This window comes from Falco naumanni, chromosome 10 (assembly GCF_017639655.2).
Source record: "Falco naumanni isolate bFalNau1 chromosome 10, bFalNau1.pat, whole genome shotgun sequence".
Lineage (NCBI taxonomy): Eukaryota > Metazoa > Chordata > Aves > Falconiformes > Falconidae > Falco > Falco naumanni.
Genome location: NC_054063.1, coordinates 26,910,834 through 26,925,956, shown reverse-complemented (window position 1 = coordinate 26,925,956; position 15,123 = coordinate 26,910,834).

The window sequence follows — 15,123 nt, the reverse complement described above, 5'->3', positions numbered from 1 at the left end:
TTGTTTTACAGTGAATGCTTGTATAAATATTTATTTAAAAGAAACAAAGTGCTGCTATTTTTTAATAAAAAAATAATTCTGAAACCTATGTTTTGCCCAAACATTATTTTATTAGATGATGATTTTTTGTTTGTTTGGTATGTAAATTCAGCCTAGGATGTAAATTGGACCTAGGATGATGAAAAACAGCTCAAACTCCTTTGCTTTTAATTTACAGATGTTTTCATGAGGATGAGGCCCCAGTTCTTCAAGCCATTCTGCACAGTTTGTCAGGCTGAATTAGAAACAAGGAGATGAAAGGTAGTATCAGGATCCCTTAGGTCTGTCCAGTTAGTTCCTATATAGTGTTTTAGAAACTCATTTGAACAGAATCATTCCAGAGTGGAAGAGATTTCAAGAAAAAAATTTAAGAGCAGGTATGAAAAGGATTCAACAGAATCTGTAATTAAAGCCACATGCAGGAGAACTACAGCACAGTGTTCTTGTGCTTCCTTTCAATAATACTTCATAACCCTAAGGATATTATCTCAGCCAGGGGTCTGTTGAGCAGGCCAGAAGAACAACCATATCCCAAACCTCTTTAAAGTTTTTGTTTGGCAGGATAAGACAAGGGAGTGATCTTCAACACTATTTTGTGCTCAGGGTGTGGGCTTATAAAGACATATGGAAGCAAGAGCCAAGCCTTGTGCTTTCATGAAGGAAAGATTCAGATCTGCAAAGGACTCTGCAAAAAAAAACATTAAAAACCAACAGCCTACATCATAACATGAAGAATTTGGAAGTCTTTTTGACAAAGTACTGGGAATCTTTGTTGTATTTATAGTTTGTGGTTTTGCCTGAGCAGTACACCTGCAAACCATGTAAGATCCAACTTATATCTGTTAGCTTTCCCTGTGTTTTTGTTTTTAACACCGTGTGAAATACTTAAATAAACAAATTAATTCTGTAGCACTACCTATATTTCAGAGATCATCTTTCAGCACAGGCACCCACAACAACAAGGCATCATCTGATAGTCTCAGTCTACAAATACATTTGAGGAGAGAAATTTTTAAGAATTGAGGGTATTTCTTAGGTGAACTTCTGAGAACCAAGTCTTTTCAGAGCCTCTTAAATTTGGCACTTACTAATTGAAAACATGAAAAACTATTTACCTTTTTTAAAATCTTGACCAATAGAACAAAAATACCATTCATTGTTATAGTTAACTTTCATGATAAATGTCACAACAGTTAAAGAACTGGGACAGACATCTGGAACAAACAATGTGTAGGTGGGCCAGCTCCAGAATATTACTTGCCATCTTTGGTTTCCCATTATTGTAATTTCACTGTTACCGCTGCCTGAGAGAGTGTTGTTATTCACCTCAAAGGGACTACCTACTAGAAATGAGGCAAACCAGACCATTATCAGACAGACCAGATTCTCTACTAGCAGTAATGTAAGCTCTGTTCAGAAGAGTGTTCCCCCAAATTCACATTTGGTTTTCCCTTACTTCCCCTCTACTTCTCTGCACACAATTGCCCTACTGCTTTGGTAAAGCCACGGCCTCATTAAAGACAATGGTAAACGTGGCATTGACATCAGTAACACAAAGACATGCTTTCACCAGAGAAGATGGTACCACATGAAAAGAGCACATAGGAAGAAGCATAGGAAAGAAAAATCTTCCTGAATAGGAGTTTTTGAGAACTGATATCCCTGTGTGGTGCAGAGCAGGCACAAACACTGATTCTGCTGAAAGATGTATGTTGAGCCAAACAAAGGAGATGCAAAAAGGTTAAGAAAACAGTCCTACAAGGAAACACTATGCCTTAAACGTGAAGGCATAATAAGGAGACACAGGGCTGAAAAAATATATGAGAATTCAGGCTGATTAGATATTACAGATTTATATAGGGAAAGAGTAAAGTGGGATTTGTCCCTTTCTTTGTGATTTTTAAATTGCCAGTTCATGGAGAAAGAAAATACACCTGACTTAAAAGACCTCAAAAGCCTGATGCGGTTCTAGCAGCTCTGATATGATAGGAAGCTTACACCTTGAAAAAATGTCATTCCTTCAGAGGGACTCTTGCGCTTTCTCAAGCTCCTTCATAAACCCCAGAATTTTGGAAGAAGCCAAATGAAGATTTGCAAGGGCTCGGTAACAGCGGCGGGCTCACGTACCTGCCAAGGGTGCCACCGCGTGGACAGTGAGTAATTACTCTCCTCATTAGCCCAGGCTGTGTTTCAAGACAGAGCAGTGCTCAGCCGAACCGGTGACAGACCGGCGGTTTAACAGTGCTGTATTTTACAGTCACATATGTTCTGTGGTTCAGACTAAGATGGTGATAGCAACACTCTGTCCTACTACCTTTATATGTGAGAACAAAAGGTTTCCCTGATGCTATATTAATGTAGGTCATGTCAGTGCCAGAGAGATAGGAAGATTCATGGTATGAAAGAAGAGTAAAGGTATGAATGCAAGAAAATAACATACAATTCGACTAACCTAGCATCCACTCAACTATTTTTTGCAAATGAATGGTCGCCTATCTCTGGAAAGAGAAGGGAAATAGTAGAGGTGCTAGAAAAAGTTTCACCTCAGAAGAACAGAGCCATCTGAAACTCCTGCTTTGTGAGTACAATGAAGGAAAAATACTAAATGACAAAGCCAGAATTTCTTGATCTAGACTTCAGATTTGAGAACTGAGTGTCATTTGCATATTGTCCAGGAGGAACTATGTATGTACGGTCATTGCTGTTTTTTCCATGAGCATTTTGAAGGAGTTCTCTCCTCCAGGCATCTCTTTTTTGGATAGAAAGGGGTGTAGGGAAAGGGGTCTTAACCAAGAGCAGATAGAATTAGCGGAGTAAAATGCAGCAGCTACAAAACCTCTATAGAGAAATGGTATGCCAGTTTGTAGATGCCTTCCTGATGCCTTTACGGTTTGAGGATTCTATGTGCTAAGTATGGTCTTAAACCAGCATAAAACACACCTTGGTACTGTCAGTCTGAAATGCACGTATCTGATCAGTCATGTGTTACAAAGGCTTTTTACAATGAATTTTTATGTACAGATCTTACAGAAGAGCTCATCTCCGTTTCAAACACCTACAGGACAGCCAAATTTCCAAAAATGCTTCATGCTATCTGATAAAAACATCATTTATTGACATGTACTCTTTACAAAATCTGGACATTTATGTGGGTTCCTAAATGGAATACAAGTTCTTTATCGAATTTCTGGCCCTGGCAGTAGCTGGCAGTATATATTTCTGTGGTTCAGATACAGTGAGAACAGCACAGCTATCCATTACTTCTGCATCCTAATTCTTCCCTAGAAGCAGCATACCTTGATATTTTAGATGTGTGTTTAAATGGACCTAACATGCCTCTTTTGAATTTCTTTTTGGAAATGGATCATGTCACCAAAACTCCTAACATCATGTCTTTGTGTTAAGAGCCCTTCTCCTGTTACCAATAGAGGGACATGGTGAATATTTAGCTGCATTAGTGTTTTCCATTCTTGTTGTTTCTACATATTCTCAAGATACTTACTGGACAAGGACTAAAGATTTTTATTCACAAATCTGGCAAGCTAGAGAATCTGAACTACAAACAAAGAAATATAGACCTGTACATTCAATAAATGAATTGGAAAAATGCCCTGGCTTTCATTCCATTTCTCAAACTCCCTTTGTTTCGTTATCTCTGCACTTCTAGTGTCAGAAGTTTATGACCTATCAATCAACAAAGTATTAAGAGTAACTATTAAGGATGTATTTATGTGAGAACCATGTGTACTTCTTGGCATCATGTACAGCCTTAGCCTCCCTTTGAGCCCACTCATTTGTCTCTGAGCATTTTATTCTTGAAAGAATGGCCTATTGTCAAATAAGTCATTTAACCATTGATAGAATGCCTGCTTCTCTGATTTTAAATTTGTAATCTGTGTAGGAATAATTGTTTGATTCAGGCACTTATGTGGGCAGATGACTTTATCCAATGAAATGATAATGGAGAGTGAAGTTTAAGTAAAAAAATCAACAGAGACACACCAGAGCTTGGTCTGGTACTTACTCCTAAAATGAGGGATAGACCCTTTGGCTGTACAGCTGGTCTTGCCCACAGGATGAGGGGCTCTTGCAGCTCATGTTTCATTCAGCAACATTTTTCTTCTAACCAGACCCTGAGATTACTGCTCTTTCCATAAGAAATGCAGAGTTAATTCCTGGACCTAATTCAAGTTAGCCATAATTTTCCAGAAGGGTACATTTTCAAGATTGGCATATGAATATCTGATTCTTTAGCCCAGAAGAGAGTGGAAGGAGGGGAGTTTGACATAAAATCTCAGATCTAAATAGGAAAGAAAGAAGTGACTAAGATACCAGAATGGGATTCAAAAGATCTAATTTCAGGCTTCCTGCATGATCTAAAGAAGTTAATAATTTCTACCTTCATAATCCCCCAACTTCCCATTTTACTTTCTTTGTCTGTTTTATGAAATTTAATTAAATCACAAAGTGAAGAACTGTTTTTACTACATAGGACCAGAGCTGTAGGCATTCCTTGCCCTAATACTAACTAAATAAAAAAGACATAAAATTAGATCCCTCTCTCTCCTCCCATGTTTGAATATTCTGAACTTTGGGAAGTTTTACTTTTGGACTTACATTTTGCAATTCCAACCCAGATCTTAAATGCTGAAAGTCTTGGGATGACTCCTCATTAGATGAAAAGAGCAGACGAGAAATAAAACAGTGACTGAGAGAAATGATGCAGACCATAATGGAAAGACACACAATGGGGAAAAATGGCAAAAAATAAGAGTTCAAGAAGGTTGTAGGGGAAAAAAACCCAGGGAAGGAAACTGGAACACAAAAATAAGAATGGAAACAAAATTTTAAAAAATCCAGATGTTGGAAAGAATGTAGAGAACCAAAGGATAGAATTGCAAAAACCAGAAATACAGGGTCATCAAGGAATCTTCATTTTTAATTTTGACTCTATTGAAGTGTCATGTGTGTGTGGTTTTCATAAGACTGATTTTTTTTTCCATGGGAACTAAAACCTAAAGCATAGAGGAGGACTTGCCAACATTTTCAGTATTTTTCTATTTTCCTCTACAAAATGAGATATAACAGGAAGACACATGGCCAGGCATAGCATCCCTTAACTCAAATATCACTATGACCCCCAATCTCTAAATCAGAAATTCTGAACCTCTACTGCTGAGCTAAAAAGTTGCAAGCCAGAGCTGCACAAATACACCTATGTGTGTAAAGGTTCAGGTAAGTACCTCGCTACAGTGTCAAAAATACCCCTCTGCACTTGACTCATAATGACTTCAAAGTAAATTTCAAATTCCAGCTAGTTTCTTTATCTGTTTCTTTAAACACAAAAATGTGACCCTAAAGAGCTCTATGTAAAGAGGCCACATACATTCCCTGTGATGATGAGATACCGATTGGGTCATACGCACCAAGCAGTGGTTTAGTAATAATGCTGCAAACTGTACCTCTGTATACAGTTCCTACCACAGTTTCATTTAAACCTGTTTTCTTGAGTGCAGTATAGAGAAGGGGTTTGCCTGTTTGATTCTTTTTGTTCTCTCTCCTTTCACACCAAAACTATCCTTTGTTCCCACTGAACTTAATACGAAGCTACTTCGTGCTCTTCAAGCAAACATTGATAGCGTAGCACCTGGCACAGAGTAGGCAAGTGCAGCACAAATAACCTGCAAAGTCAATGTCCTAGTAGACTTTATAGATTATACACATTTTGTAAATCCTATATTTTCAGGCATACCAACATTTTTATTCTGTAAGTAGTGCATTAAGTAATATTTAGCTTTGCTTTCTTAGTTTTTTGTTCCTTTGTTTTACCTTCAAGGCACTAGCCCTCCTGCCTCATACTCTGCAGCGTTGCAATTCACTCAGGCTGTAAGAATTTGTTTGTAATGCATTGAGAGAGGAGGGAAATGGGGAACATCTAAGCAGCAACAAAGCCACCGTGACTCCTGTCATTATAAGAGGCAGAAGACCAAACAGTAACAAACTCAAGACCAGACTTAATCGTTGCAAATTGTTCCAAGTGCTCAGCACACCAGTGTGCAGCAACACTCAGAAATTAATCTAAGCAAAAGCTGCTAAAGGGTTGGATGGGGGGTTGTGGGGGTTGGGGTGGGAAGCCACCAGAGTGATAATGCATCAAGGAGAGTTGTCACAATAAATGAAAGTACTGGAGCAATTAGCAGACCCAGTACTAAGCACTGTGCCACTTGCCCCATTTTAATTGTACTTTATCTTAGTCAAAAGCAAAACTCAAACTGAACTCTGTTGGATATGGCAGAATTGACTCATTTTGAAGAACACAATGGCCTAACGGTTAACTTCTACTTTTCTAACAAAATACAGCGTAGGAGTTTGAGAAAGAAACATGGGGAGGAAGAACTGGGAGTAGTGGTGGTTCGGAATGATTTGTTCAGAACGGTGTTCATTTTCTAAAGAAAATCCTTACAAAAATCTACCAAATACCTCACATTACTCTCTATTAAATGTTTTCTTCACATTTACCTCACCTAAGATACTGTTGAGAACTCAGCTGTTACTATAGACCAGGTACAGGATCACCAGTACTTTTTATTGTTATAGTTTCCTTTTTGGCTGGGAAAGCCTACATCCTCTTGTCCCTTCTGCAGAGTGAACTCTTTTGAGTCAGGCATGGACAATACCACTGGGGCCAGAAAGGAGTCTTTGGAAGGTCCATGAGTTGACAAGGGTACCTTTCTGGTAGGAAGGCAGCAGCACAAGTAAGTCCATTGGAGCTCAGTAAGCAAGCAACTGAAGGCAATAACCTTGCATTATAGCAGGTATGCACCCAAGCCCTCTCCCATTTCTACTTAGCTTGCTTTCATGACTCACATGAGGGCTTTTTCTGGTGGTGAAACACATACTTCTGTCCTCTCAGTCCATTTTTCTCCTTAAAAGGAAGGTCTCAGGATGAGACAGCAGACTCAAAACTTACTCCCCTCTCTTTATGCCAGGATAAGGTTGACAATCTTAGTCTCTGCATTTTAAAATAAATCATGAAAAAACACACCTACACTCATTCATAAATCCTCTCTCTTCTCAATGACACTTATCCCATAATCTGCAGTAAGAAATTAAAGGAGGCTGAGTTTCTGCGTATGCTTTGCACTCTGTTGGGGGCACAAAAATAGGAACTGTAATGCCCCAGAAATGGATAGTCAAGTCACGGAACTATGAAAATACAGGAATCAGCCTACCTTAGCACATCCTAAAAGTGTAGACACTGGACCTCAGCAGCCAGAAAAGAAAAATGCATTGCAACAACTGGATGAAGCCTTCTGTAACAAGATAATACATTGGTTTTGAGGTTGCAAATGTTGTGAGACAAAGCTGTATACTTTATAGTACATACCACTGGGTATTTGGGGTTTTTGTCTGCCTGTGGGTTTCTTTAGATGAGTGGATGTGATGTGCAAACTAAGCTGGACTGTTCTGAGGAACAAGATTTAGTTCCATATATTTAGAGGACTTCCTCTGCAAAATGTTCTTACCAATAGGTATCATTTTGATGAGGAGATAGTTTTTCCTTTTGTCATGTGACACTGATTTGTTGCAATTTTTAAATCCAAGATTAACAATTATTATTCTTCTTGACACTACGTTCTTCTTTTTTTAGTTTTCAATGAGCTTTAATAACAGAGGAGCAAAGAGAAAAGAAAGAATTTTTTGGCACTCTGATTTCTCACACAAAACAGTAACTGTTTTGGCATCCAGAGATGTCGGCTCCATGCTCAAAGATAATTTCACTTATTTTTGCATAAAGCTGGCAGAATTACCATTAGCTCTAACAGTTGTTTTTTGGTTTTTTTTAAGAAGTACTGATATGAGACCTCCCACTGAAAAGCTATTAGGTATGTAGATAATGTTAGATGTTTATATACACATCATCATGTTTGTACAGGAATACAGCAAATGAAAGAATGACCAAGAATGAAGAGCCAGAACCTGGCATGTCTGCTGTGAAGTCCAATGAGCTTACATCTTCCGAATATTAAACCCTTCTTGCTATCTTTTTCTGCATGCTTATTCGTCATTAACAGACCTTTTTGTGGAACTAGCCCAGTAACCTCACCATACTCTTTCAGCTGAGAAATCTAGGTTGAAATATTATGGCTAACAATATACTACATATACTATCCAGCTCAGTATGTAAATATTCTGGTGCTATTCAGGATCAGAGGTAGCTGTTCTATGAGTACTGTAAACTAGTTTTAGAGATTTTTTTTCAATGACTCTGCATGCTTACACTAATGGGTCTGATATTTGTGCACCTAGACTGATAGCAGCCACCTTCTCTAGTCCTACAGTGAGAACTACTCAGCTCAGCAGAAGTAAAAGTGCAATGAGCACAGGAGTGGGAAAGTTGGAAATGCATCTTGTGCAACATACGCCTCCATGTATCTTCAATAAATAGGGATTAATTACAGCATTCTGTCTTCAAGTTACCAGGAGGACATGGAAAACCACCATATCTACCATAACACCCTGCCAATACTTCATCCAAAGACAACACCTCTACTTAAGAAGTTTCTGTTCACTGGAGACACATAACTGTGGGCCTGTGCTTTCTGAGTCATTCCCTGACACAGAAACCTTCTCATTTGGCTATGCGGCACATTCCTGTCTAACAACTGCATATCTGGTTATGAAGAGCAGCTGTGTTTCAGCTTTGCAAAGGCTTTGCACTGCCTTAGTAATCTTGGGTGTGTGACAGACCATTAAAGGAGACAGTGCTTCTGTTAATGCACATTGTCTTTTCAGAACAAAGCAGCTGCAACACTGACAATGACCAAAGCCCTACAGAAAAGCAATGTAGCTAGAACTGTTGTCAACACAGTTGGACTCTAATCCTCTGCCTGCCATCATTCCTTTGCATAATCTTTGGATCATCACTTCATCCTCATGTGCTACTTAGAATGCAAGTGCTTCAGGATGAAGACCTGCTCCCATTCTACATTTCACAATTCTGGGTGCCAGAGGCCACTTAGAGTCTCCAGATCTTCTGTGACAGTAACAGTATATAACTCCTATCCAAACCTTCATAGCTATATATCAAAAGAACAGTAGCAAGTGTCTCATTTTACAGCTACCTGTTGATCATACAGTAGATTTCACTACTCTTAGAAAGCTGTATTTCTCATTTTACTGTAATTCATAAGAAAATCTATTCACATATAATCCTCCTATATGTCATTTACAAACACAGCATGTATCCTTAGTAGAATATTTAGAGTCAAAGTTCTGTGTCTCAGCAGATCACTTCTCGTTGCTTCTCATGCAGCTAGAAGAACACTCCTAGAATGTAAGCTATGCTGGGACCCATGGCCACATGCTGTCTGCCTTCATTAATCATTATCATCCTGCTGTTTCAGGCCTTGGGAAGCCTTGTGGATTTCATACATAAATTACTTTCTGGAACCGTATCTCTTTCAAAACAAACTCTAGCAAACATACCACAGAAATAAGTAAAATGTATAAAACTTGCATTATGCTATAGGCCAGATTTCCAGAACTGCTGCATTTACTCAGTTCTGTCTGGACAATAAGGGTAACCAAAAGCTTCTGCAAGTCAACAAGCTCAAACTGATTTACTTCTGCCTGCAGAACTCCTTCTTCAGTGTTGCATAGATCCACTAGACTTGATAAAATGGAATGGAACCTTTAAACTATGGTTCCAAATGTGCTCACAGAGAGTGTAGGAAGCAATGATATTACTTACATAAAAAAGTGTGGCAGCCTTCCTGTCTGTGAACTATGACCTGCTGGTACTTGATGGGCTAATTTTCTGCTGAAACAAGTAAGAGATGGGTGTGGGTCATCTGGGTATGCTAGGATGGGAAGAATTACAATTACTGTTGTATGCTAAAATGGAGTTATGTTGGAAATACTATAGAAAACCAATGTCCAGATATTAAAGACAACCAGCCATGTGAAAAAGGGAGTCATCAAACCTGAAATGAAAAATGAGACTAGAACATGGTCATAAACCAAATAAAAATCTTAAGTCTTATGGAGCAGTAAAACAAAATCCATGATGGGGTTAGAGAAGCAGGACGGGAGGAGGATCCATTTTGCTTTTTCTTCCACACTACAAATCCTGAAACAGTACCTTCCATCGGCAAAGAAACATTGTCTTGCCAGGAAGAGACTAACCTGTGTCACAACAAGTAACAACAGGTTACATACTTCTCAAAGGCAGTAAGTGCTACATGTTTGAAATTTTTTTGCTTTTTGAAGGAGAGAATTCTGTTATAAAAGTGTGAACACCTAAACCCCAGCCTTACAGGGGAAACTACCTTGGGGAGATTGTGATAAACGATGAGACAAACTATGAAGAGAGACTTCTAATTTTAATTTCTTATTTTACACATTTCAGGGAGTAACTTTCTGCACCATAGAGAATACCAGATAGTACAGAAGTAAGAATAGATACTCTGAATGCATTCCTTGTAAAGTGGAGAAACTGCTTTGTGCCTTAGTGTTTAAAGGCACCTGGCTTGATCACAGCAAACTGTCTTGCAATCATGAAGCTGAATTCATTAACCCTGAAAATCTAATTGCAGGTCTATCTATTTTCTTTCTCTGTTCACACAAATTGTGGAAGAATTGAAGTCCTGACCTTTCCACTAGATGCAGCAACTTTAAACTCCTGCCTAAAATCCACAGCTGAGAGAAAATGAAGAAAAAGGGAATATCTGTATAACACAATCTACCAAATGCAGCCTGCAAATTCACAGCAAATAAAAATATTTTATGCCAGATACAGCCAGACAGACCTCATAAATGCTTTTTTATTGAGGAGGACTACAAGGGATTTGAGAAATAGCCTATAATTTTAAAAAGAAAAAAAAAAAATGTGTCTTCATAAAATAAAATCAGATCCTGGGGTCTTCAGTCAGTTTTCATTCACTGATTCCAATGCGAATGTGTCCAACAAAGCTGTATAAGGCTCTCACAGTTAGCCATATAAGACTCTTACAGCTTAACTTTTACAGTTTACCTTCAATATTTAATTCAAATCCCTTTCAATTTCAGAACCCAACTGGTAGAACTAATCTACATCCCTTTGCCAAAACAAAGGCATTCTGCTGGAATGATTGTGTTAGTCTGTGGTTTCCTTTCTTTCCATGAATATGTTACTATATGAACAGAACCCAGTTTCAAATGAAAAATTGAGTTTCAGCATTGAAACTGAAAATTATTTTTAATATTATAAATTTCCATTTTTCAAGGGTTGCAGGGTTGTGTTTGGGTTTTTTTCTGGAAGTCAAAAGCGCTGAAGGGATAATCCATGGAATCACACTAAATACATACCACAGCTCTAAAATTAGTACAGTCACCCTCCAGATTCCCACAGAAAATAACTGCTGTCAATAAACTAGTTGTACTATACAGCTCTGCTCACCAGTCAAGCTTTCAATAAACACAGTTGTTGTCAAAGACATAAGCATCTCAATTCTACATATGATATCCATTCTACAGTGCAATTCACATAGGTAGGGATAGACTACATCTGGGTTTCTCCTGGATATTCTTTTCCCATGGAAATTGAAGATCTTGGATATTTGCCTTAGATGTCTAAATGCTTGGCAGTAGCAACACCAAAGCTGAAGCTCCAACCCTGTTGCCAGACGTCCGGAAATCCAGGCATGTAGACAGCATGAGTACATATCAATTCTACTGCACATGCACAAGGGGTCCAAAAGCAATCAGGCTTCTCTCACACAGACAATTTGTACTGAGCATGAACAGAAGGTCTGATTTTTGTAGGAAGCACTGGACGCACTGATCATACTTCACATTGTGAGTGCTTACACATTTCTGCTGGTACTGTAATAGGTCACCATGCACTTGGTGAGTGAAGACACATGCTTTAATTCATTAGGACACCTCTTTATAGCTTAATTTTTAAACCCAAATCTTTACATATTCACCCCTTTTCTAGTTTTTAATGAAACATGTTAACTACCTTCTTTTCTTTTGAGATATTTTGAACTACATTTTCTTCCAACATTTTATACCCACTTTTGCAGATATAACTGATTACCATGTTCAGTTTGTCTTTTGCAAATGCATGGTTTTTTCTCTGATGCTGGCTGGGTACGCATGCAAAATGAAAAGAACAAAATTATAAGCCAGGTGGAGAAATGTGGCTATTAAGCATAAGAAATTGTCTCCACTTAATTTAGATTTAGAAATCAGGCTTGAGGCTGTAAATTCTATTTCTTGCAAATACAAGCAATATTTCCAGAAAAACTCCGCATGAGTTACTCATTCAAAATTGATGCTGTACAAATGGAAGCCCCATAAAGCATAGCCTGTTACCTCTTTGAAGTCTTTCAGAAGGGAGGATGCATCCTGTGAAACTGAACAGCATTCCAAAGACTTTTTTTTTTTTTTTTTTTTTTTGGAGGGGGGGAGGGGGTAGGGAAAGGAGGATGATGGAAACTAGGATTGAACATACAGGACAGAATCTTAAACAAAAGCCTGTCTAAATACCATGTAACAAGGAATATACAATATTCATACCTTTTTCTTGTCTTGTGCTTGCTCTATGCAGTTTGGTGTACACTTACAAAACAATGAACAATAATGCAATTGTTATTTTGATTCTGTTTAGCCTTAGTTAATATTGATTAGCACCTGTAAGGATGAGATAAGGACAGCCACAAATCAGAGAACACCTGGACTAAAATAGCTCCTACCAAAATAACATGAAGTATGATCCAGGATGAACAGGAAGAGTGAAGGCTAAGTTTGCTTAGCAAAAGCCAGGGAGACAATGCAATTTATTTTTATAGGTCATCCCTCCTTATCCCAAGTAATACACAATGGCTCACAGAGGTACAGCATTTAAATGACACTGGCAAAGAAGTGTTTCCTAGTGATTGTCAGGGACAGGAATAGGCAGAGTTCAAAAAGAGTAAAATAATAATAAGAGAAAGATCTTCCTTGAAGCTAGTATGGATAGACCTCTACGTGATGGAGAGAAGTGGAGGAAATCAGAAAACTGGGGAGGGTTGTGTGGTGTGTCACCTGTCAGAAGCTTTGAAAGCAAGGGATGGAATTCCAAGCTTAAGATATTTTAAGGTAGAGTATTATGGGTCCACTGTGACTGAGCTCTCTGAAGTGAAAAAGCACGCTACCAACCACATTTGGGACAGATAATGCTAAGAATGTAGAAGAAACATTGCTGGTTGAATTGCAGTATATAAAAATGAAGAGGCCAAACTATATTTGTATTGCCATGTGACAAAGATGCAGTAGACAAACAGGTAGCAGCTTTGAGGAAAATAAAATTTCTGCATCCAGGCTGTAATACACCTTCCTAATAAGTTAATGTCTGATAAAAGGTCATAAGAAAGGATTACAGTCTAAATGACAAAATCAATATAGGAAAAGGAAATCTACTATCCACAGATCAGAAGCAATATCCTCTTTCAAGTGGGCACTGTCTAGGTTTGATCTTGGCCTCATTTACATTCCCAGTAATTGCATGTGCAAGCATAGCTGTACAGATACATAAATAAGAGGAGAATATGACTTATTTCAATTACTTAAGGGCTGTAAGTGTTGATATTTTTTTTTTAACTTTCCTCATCCAACAGATTGCATGAATGGCACATGAAATAAAGCTAGTTCAAATAGATTTTATACATATACATAACATCATGGATGTGAATCATAGAATGGCTTGGGTTGGAAAGGACCTTAAAAGTCATCTAGTTCCAGCCTCCCTGCTATGGGTAGGGACACCTTCCACTAGACCAGGTTGCTCAAAGCTACATCCCACTGAAGTCAACACAGTTATTCATGTGTGTGAATTTAAACATATGCTTTGCCAGGAATAGACTTTAGGTTGCAAAGAAAATTGATTAAAACAATAAAAAAATCCTAAGTTTCTGTGTTTTAATGTTTTGACATAGTGATGTGCTTTCAGGATGCAAATACACCTGATTAGCTTGATCAAATAGTGATCTTTACGTAAAGTCCAGTGTATTTTAAATCTAACACCTTGCCACTCCTGAAATCACAATAGGATGTCAGTTAGCGAGTTCCTAAATACAAATACTGGGCACCCAAGCAACAGTATTCACTACTGATATCAGTACCTATTTATTTAAAGCAAGTTTTGAAAACTGAACAATTTCTTCCTTCCTATTTCTGTTGTCCAGAGAATGCAGAATAAGACAATACAAGTTAGCCATTCAAAGTCCATCATTCTCTCAGTATCTCAATGCCTAGGACATCACTACAAAGAAGTACTAATTCTTCCAACTAACCATACAGAAATTAATTTGACTGACAATATTTTACTCCTGAATCATATCATTTTTATCATCATTATTCTTATACCAGCACAAAATATCAGATACCAACAAAGAAGTAAAGAAGGAATGCTCCCAAGAAAAGAATAAAGAATGATTCAGAGTGGATAGGGTTTTAGACTGGCCCTATTCAGAGCATTGTGAGCAATCATTCTATGTTAATAACATGAAAAACTGTTAAAGGTCAGATTGATCATCAAATGTCAGCTATACTCATTCCGTTGGACCAGTCCCCAAGGCTCCTGATTCTTTTTTTTTATTCTGGAAAAACAAATGAACCCTGAGGGAGGAAAAACTGTGTTCACAGCATAAATGTCTGACTGAAACTAAAGAACTGGTTTCAACTCAGGCCTCCACGAACAGAATTCCTGTTTTATTTTGGGACAATCACTTCACTTCCCTTGCCATTGACCTCCGTCTACAACCAGCAACAATAATAGATCTTCTCCTGTTTGAGTTCCTGTTAGGTACCTCTGCAGCTCAAGCAAGTCATGCCTGTCAATATAAAGCAATATAGAAAATACTAATATCAATGGCGAAGTTTTTCATATGGGAGGCACACCAAAAAAGTACCACTGCCTTGGCACAGCTACTGCCATTGGCAGAGAGTGGATACTGGGACTGACGGGCATTTGAGCTGACACGGGACAGCTGTGCGCATGTTCATGTGTTTCTACAAGGTCTTAAAAACAAATGCTTAATTTTGTTGTTTAAAATTCTC